The following is a 6806-nucleotide window of genomic DNA, read 5'->3' on the forward strand; positions in this document are numbered from 1 at the left end:
TTGTGTTTTTAATGTCAACTGTGCCACGGGATAGGTTTTAACGTCCCCGTGAACACATTTAACGTGGACCTTTTGTGTCTGTAGGACTTGCTCGGACCGAATGAGATTTTTCTGGACCACCGATTGCCTACACCCTGAATCTAATTGGGCCCTTATGGATTTTTCATTAACCAAAACACTTACATAGAACGATGGTCCCATCTCCGCAGTATACAACACCGCCCTGGGGATGTACCCAACCTCCATGGGTTCCTCCGCTGGTTTTCTGTGAGGACACATCCTGGCAATATGGCCCCATTCCCCGCAATCAAAACATTGGGGACCTTTCAATGGCAGGGGCTCAGTTTTACCAAAAAGGGCTTTTGGAGCCTCCATAAGAGGTTTCATTATTTTTTTTTCCGGCCTGTTGTGTAGAACACCCCCTTTTCCTATTTTTTTTTCTATGTCCCATGGCATGAGTCTTGGTTGGGCTCGAGAAAAGTTTGTCGCCACTTCTACAGCTTGTTCCACGGAGAGAGTAGGCTGCTGCCTAAGCCACCTCTGTGTACCGTACGGGAGGGCCTCTATGAATTGTTCCATGTATATTTGATTCATTATGTCTTCCTTTGTACTAGAGGCAGGTTGAAGCCATTTGTCTGCAGACGTCTTGAGCCTAAAAAAAAGAATTTTAGGGTTTTCTCCGGGGGTCCCTTTTTCTTTTCGAAAGCGGACTCGATATGCTTCGCGGTCGAGTCCAAGATGGTCCAGTATGACTTCTTTCACAATCGCATACGGGGTGTTACCGGTGTTATTGGCCACCTGGTATGAGGCCTGCGCTTCCCCACTCAGGAGTGGCGCTAGAAAGAAGGGCCATTTTTCTTCAGGCCAACGACAGGCCCTGGCCACTCTTTCGAAATTAGAGAGGAATGCGTCCGGGTCTTCTCCTGGAGTGTACTTTTGTAAGGAGACCCCGGAGTGATGCGGATGTGCGGGTCTCCCTTCTGACGGTGTAACCGTTGGGGCTGCCTGCACGACTCTTTGTATGCTGTCTATCTGTGCAGTGACGGTCTCTTTAAACGCCTCCCGATCTGCTTGAGCCAATGTCAGCTGTTGACTTACGGCCCACTCTAATTTCTCTTGTCCGACTATCAACTGTTGGACAACGGCCTCCATCACGGGCTAACTGATGGATGATGGAAAAGATCCAACTTCTGGCACCAGTTGTCGGGAGGGGGCAGTAAGGAGCCGGAGACCAGGTCTACTGATATACGGTTTTATTCCTTTGTATTTCTTTTTTTCCATACAAGGGCTTTCTTTTGTCTAGTTCTGGGGGGGGGGGGGGGGGAATCCGTTTTCCCTTACTCCCCACGGGGTGTCTTAGTTCCGTTCCTTGCAGGGAGGAAGTCTTCCTTTCCTGGGCAGGGGGCGGAGGTGCTTCCCTCTATCGTCGGGGCCGGTATACTTCTCCGGGGCTCCGTCCGACGTGAAAGAAAAAAAGGAGAGACAGGGAGGCGGTCAGTTCTCACTAGACAATGTATCGGGTGCTTTCCCCAAGGGACCGGGAGTGAAGGACTTCACCAAAAAAAAAGTGCTTTATACGTGCACTTATGTGCCGAATGTGAATAACGAGGGAGAGGGAGAGGGAAGGGACAACAAGGTTGTGCAGATACACGGATCAGTTGGCAAAAACGCCGTGCCTACACCTGCGCCCGCTCCCGCCTCCCCAGAGCCCTTGACAGCCGCTCCCGTACCTGGAAAAGCCACGCACCCCTTGGTACGTGGCTCGAGGATTCGCCGGGTCGTTTGCCTCCTGGCTCGCCTGCCGTGGCACCGTCTTCCGACTCAGCTCCCGTCTTCCTCTTCTCTGCCGTCTCTGGTTTCTCCTCTCCGGTGAACACCGCTTCCTCCTTCGTGCACACCGCTGGGTTCCTTGCTCGGGTCATATATCCCACCTCCTCTCGAAGTTCCGGGTGAGTGGCCAATGAAAGAGTCATGACGTCGCGGGAGGGCTGGGCTTCCGAAAGACTCGAACTCCGGTTAAAGGGACCGTGACTCCTCTCGGGCTGAGCCCCCGGCCCCCAGTCATCCAGGTCCTGACGCCAATCTTCCTGACGGGGAGGAAACAGAAGGTCTGAAGGTGACCACCACTCGTATGTCCCCGTAGAGGTGTCACGGGTCGGGGCCCCCCTGTCACACTCATCGTGCGTTTCTTGTAATAAAGCTATGTCTACATGTTTGGACTGTAAATAAGAAAGTACCTTCTTCCGTTTAATGTAATGAGTGAGGCCATGGACATTCCAAGTAATGGTAGATAAAGGATGAATATTAGCCATGATGGGATACAATCAAAAGGGATTGGGAATCAATGTATTAGTCATAAATGGGAAAAATAAGAGGTAGGAATACAATGGGAGGGAATAGGGCCGTATGGGAAGGGAGAGTACTCTGGTTGATAAGAAATAGAAAAGTGTAAGAAAATAAGAGTTTTACAGGTTAAGAAAGTTTAGTATATGAAAAGAAAAAGAGAAGAAAAGAAAAAGACTTATGGAATACAAACGTGATAAAGAAGCAAATAAAGTATATAATAAAGTATTGTATAGAACAATAGAAAAAGATATAAGCAAATGTAAAAGAAGGTTCTTATTGATATATATTAGAGAGATCAAAATGTTCTATGTAATCAGTATATTTCTGGATGATAAAATATAAAAGAGAATCAAAAAAATTGATATAGATTCATTACCTACAACTTTTAACCGCGGGTCTGGGCTCACTGGAGCACCACTACGAGTACAGACACCTTAAGGAGGGTGGACAATTAAAATGAATATCAGCCAGGACAATAAATTAGAAAAGCTGTAAAGAGAGTGAAAACTCCTGTGACCCAAATACATATATTAGTATGTGTTAGGAGGATAAGCACATTTCATTAAGAAACATAGATAAGAATTAAGCGGGTCTAAAAGCAATACATGAATGAGAATGAATACCAGAAGTTAAAGTAAACTATTAAAATTATCATTCATAAATACAATTCTCATAATATTTACATAATAAACGACATTTGATAACTTAAATTCATAAATAACTATAAGAAAAAACTTTGGTATTATTTAAGAAAGAATGTCAGCATTGTAAAGATGGCTAAAGAGCCTGTTCTTAAAAAGTGAGATAGTAATACATTAAAAGCACATATCATAGCGTATAACATATGACTAATGTGAAATAAAATTATAAATAATGTTTAGAATAAAATTCTTTTGATAAAGGGACTGAAATAAGATACATATTAAAATACATAGTAAGTATATCCATAAGGAAAAACACTCAGTAATATATTATAATCATCTATAATAAATATAAGTAGAACTTATTCATCTTTCTGGCTGAAGAGTAAGATGTAAGTAAACACAAGGAGTAAGCATTAACTGAACTTCAAGAGTTAGGTAAGTTGATGAAAAAATATTAACTAAGACCATTACTATGAGGATAATAAATAGGGACCCAACTCATTCTCCATCTGGAGCAGATTTTAAGGGAGATCTGGACTTATCTCTACGTTGATCTTGTGTGTTAGTAATTACAGACTGCAAGGCCGACGCTTGATCCTCGTGTGTACGAAAAGGTCGCTATGTTTCTCTACCTCGAGGATGCACATCCCCAAGGTTGCAATGCCTTTTATCTGTCGACTGTTGAGGTTGTGTAGAAATTTGACCAGACTGTTCATGAGAAATATGTTGTACATCCATATCCTGAACTGTTAAACAGTCTAGAAACTGCTGTAAGTCTTCAGGGTTGTAAAAGTCTTGTGATTCACCATTTTTAGTAAGGCGGAAGCGAGCTGGGTCAAACAGGCCATACTTGATATCCAACTTCCGCAATTGTGGTCGCATAGCTAAGAATAGTTTCCTTCTTTCGTTGGTTTCTCTCGAGAAGTCAGCTGCCATATGTATTTGATGACCATCATAGATGTAAGATCTTTGCGTGCGAGCTGATATTAGTATCTGTCTGACTTGCTCATGTCTCAGAAAACAAGCAATTAGAGGCCGTGGTCGAGAATCCAGGTTTGGTCGTGGAGGACCAACACGATGAGCACGTTGGATTTCCAATGGTGGGTCAAAAGTAGTACCAAGTAATTTGGGAAGAATTTTACATAGAAATAACGGAGCATTTTGGCAGTCAATTTTCTCCGGAAATCCAAAGAAGCGAACATTGTCTCTTCTATTGGGATCTTCCAAGTCAACAAGCTTACTGCGAAGAAGTAGAAAATCCTGGTCCCTGTTTTGTACTGAGTCAAGCCTGTTTTCCACTACAGTTAATCGCCGATCCAGCCCATCAGTTTTTTGATGAAATTGCGCAATATCCGCTCTAATGGATTTGGTTTCTGTCGTGAGGGAGGAAATGTTATTATCCATTTCTGTCAGACGGCAACTAATAGTTGAAATTTCCTGCAAAATACGATTCATAGTTGCTGCTGACTCAGCGGTTGAGTTGACCAAAGATGAAGTAGGTGGTGATGGGGGTGAACCTTTAGTAGGCATAGTGCGCAGTTGCTTATGTGTGTCTACAGGAGGAGACAATTTAGAATTTTTTTTGTAATTTTTGTGATTAGACATCTGTAAAATGTGTCCGCAGAGTGTTGAAAAAAACCAGACACAAATGAAGCGATTAACAATCAGATGCAAACAATTGAAACACGTAGGGGTTAATATGAGGGTGAAAGAGTAAACTTATCACACTTAATCCTGTAAATATTTTAGTCTCTTACCGATAATAATGACAAAAATAATCAGTCACAAATGACAATGTATGGCATCCTATGACATAAAATATTTAGTGTTTGTCACTGAAAAACAACATCAGCATAAGAAACTAGTAAGATACAAATTATAAGAAAAACAGAGCTCAATCTTCTACTGCATTGTGTATAAAATCATTAGACCTTCATAACATGCAATATAAAACTGACAGTGTGTTCACATCATTGAGCAAAAAAACGCATAATATGCCATAGAAATTCCTCATAAATAATACTTCATAGGCAGAAAGATATTTCCACTGGACAGTGAGGTGGTATTAAATGAAGATATTGCGCATTACCAACATGAAAGGGCGCTTTGAAATGAAGAGTAACAGTCTATCTGAAAGCATGTTGGAAATGAATGTCACAGGAGAGAAAGAAGTATTAGTTGACCTGTGAACTCCATTCTTGAATTTTACTCTCTGCAGTTGTTGGCAGACGAAGGTTGAAGAATATAAAAAAAAGAAAAAACAGTGAAGAACTTTAACATTTCACACATTAATGGAAGCACAAAAGGTTGTGTGTGAAGTTTCAATAGAACAGATGAGTTCTGATACTTCAGAAGTATTTGGTGAAAGAATAATTGTTCCAGTCAGAGATAACCTTGAAAAGGGTCATGTCATTGCAGGAATTAATCACAGAAGCAGAAGGCAAAGATACTTCTTACTGGCTGAGAAATATTGAAGCACTGAATGAAGAGAGCCTTTTTCCACTTTGCCCGGTAATAAAACCCTCTCAGGAATGCAGCCAGAGGGGCTCTCCGGTACGCAAGAGCCAAGGCTTCTGAGGTCTAGGACATGCTTGCCGGAGCTGAAAGTATTTCAGTCAGAATTAACCCTAAAAAGGGTTGTTCAACTCTGAAATTCAGCCACAAGTAAAAGCGCTGCTGTAGGAAGGCATAGCTGTCACAGGGGTGATCCTAGCTGAGGTGTAAAGTGCACCATCTCCGTCAAGGGTCCTTCTCGCAGTGGAGCCTCACATTCAGGCGGCCATCTTCCTTCGTGGCCAGACCACGCCCCCCTCTAGCGTATATTTTTGGGAGAATCCGTCCTGTGCTCCGATGAAATCTATCCGGAGGGTGAAAGAGGTCAGCGGTGGCCTCACTCAGGCACCATCTTGCCTCTCACCACAATCCATTTTCAGGCAGCTTCATTGGCACCACGGTACAAACAGGAGCTCTGCTGGTTTGACATAAAATATATTTTTTGTTTATGTGCATTACTTTTAACAATGCTAAGTATGTCCAAAAACAACCATGACCATGTTTTAAAATGAAACCATTAAATTCACGTAAATTAATGCTTTATCTCCTTCAAAAGTGAAATGCTTCCTTGAATATTCTGCCAGTAACGATGTTGTGCCATGACAGCCTTCACTCAGTGGTGCCAAGCCAGCTGTGGGACATCTTGGTATATGAGAACTCAATGCTATCAACATGTCTCTCTTATGTATTTATTGACTGGAATTACAGTAAAGTGAGCACTACTCAGAAAAAAATGGCACAAAAAATAAGTCTCCACTAAGAATAAAGTACTCCAAAATAGGTCTGTTAGGTATTTTTTTCTTTACTAACACTTTCTTGCTTTTTCTAGCATTCATGGGTGTGAATTGCATTTGAATGGGGTGGTGGAATTAGATTGTGTCAAAAAAAGATGTGGCTTTTTTACAAATGTGATATCCAATGTATACTGTTGCTGAAATTCTACATGCGGTGTAGACCAGTGGTTCCTAAACTTTTGGCTTCTGTAGTCCCCCAGTGAATCTCTACTGAAGGCCGTGGAGCTGCGCTTAATTAATTTCTAAGATTTGAACATCAAAACATTGCACAAATATACATACACAAATATACATAAAAAATAGACACAATAAGGAATATTTTATTTAATTCACAAACATAAAATAGGCAAAAGATTACATTTTAATAGGAAAGTTGGAATTTTTCAGTTTGTAGTTGTATTTCTAAAACATAAAGGGATATGCTATACTTCAGCATATAAGTGTCTTTTTTGCTCCAATAGCATGCTTT

The sequence above is a fragment of the Triturus cristatus genome, chromosome 7, assembly GCF_964204655.1.
Source record: "Triturus cristatus chromosome 7, aTriCri1.1, whole genome shotgun sequence".
Classification (NCBI taxonomy): domain Eukaryota; kingdom Metazoa; phylum Chordata; class Amphibia; order Caudata; family Salamandridae; genus Triturus; species Triturus cristatus.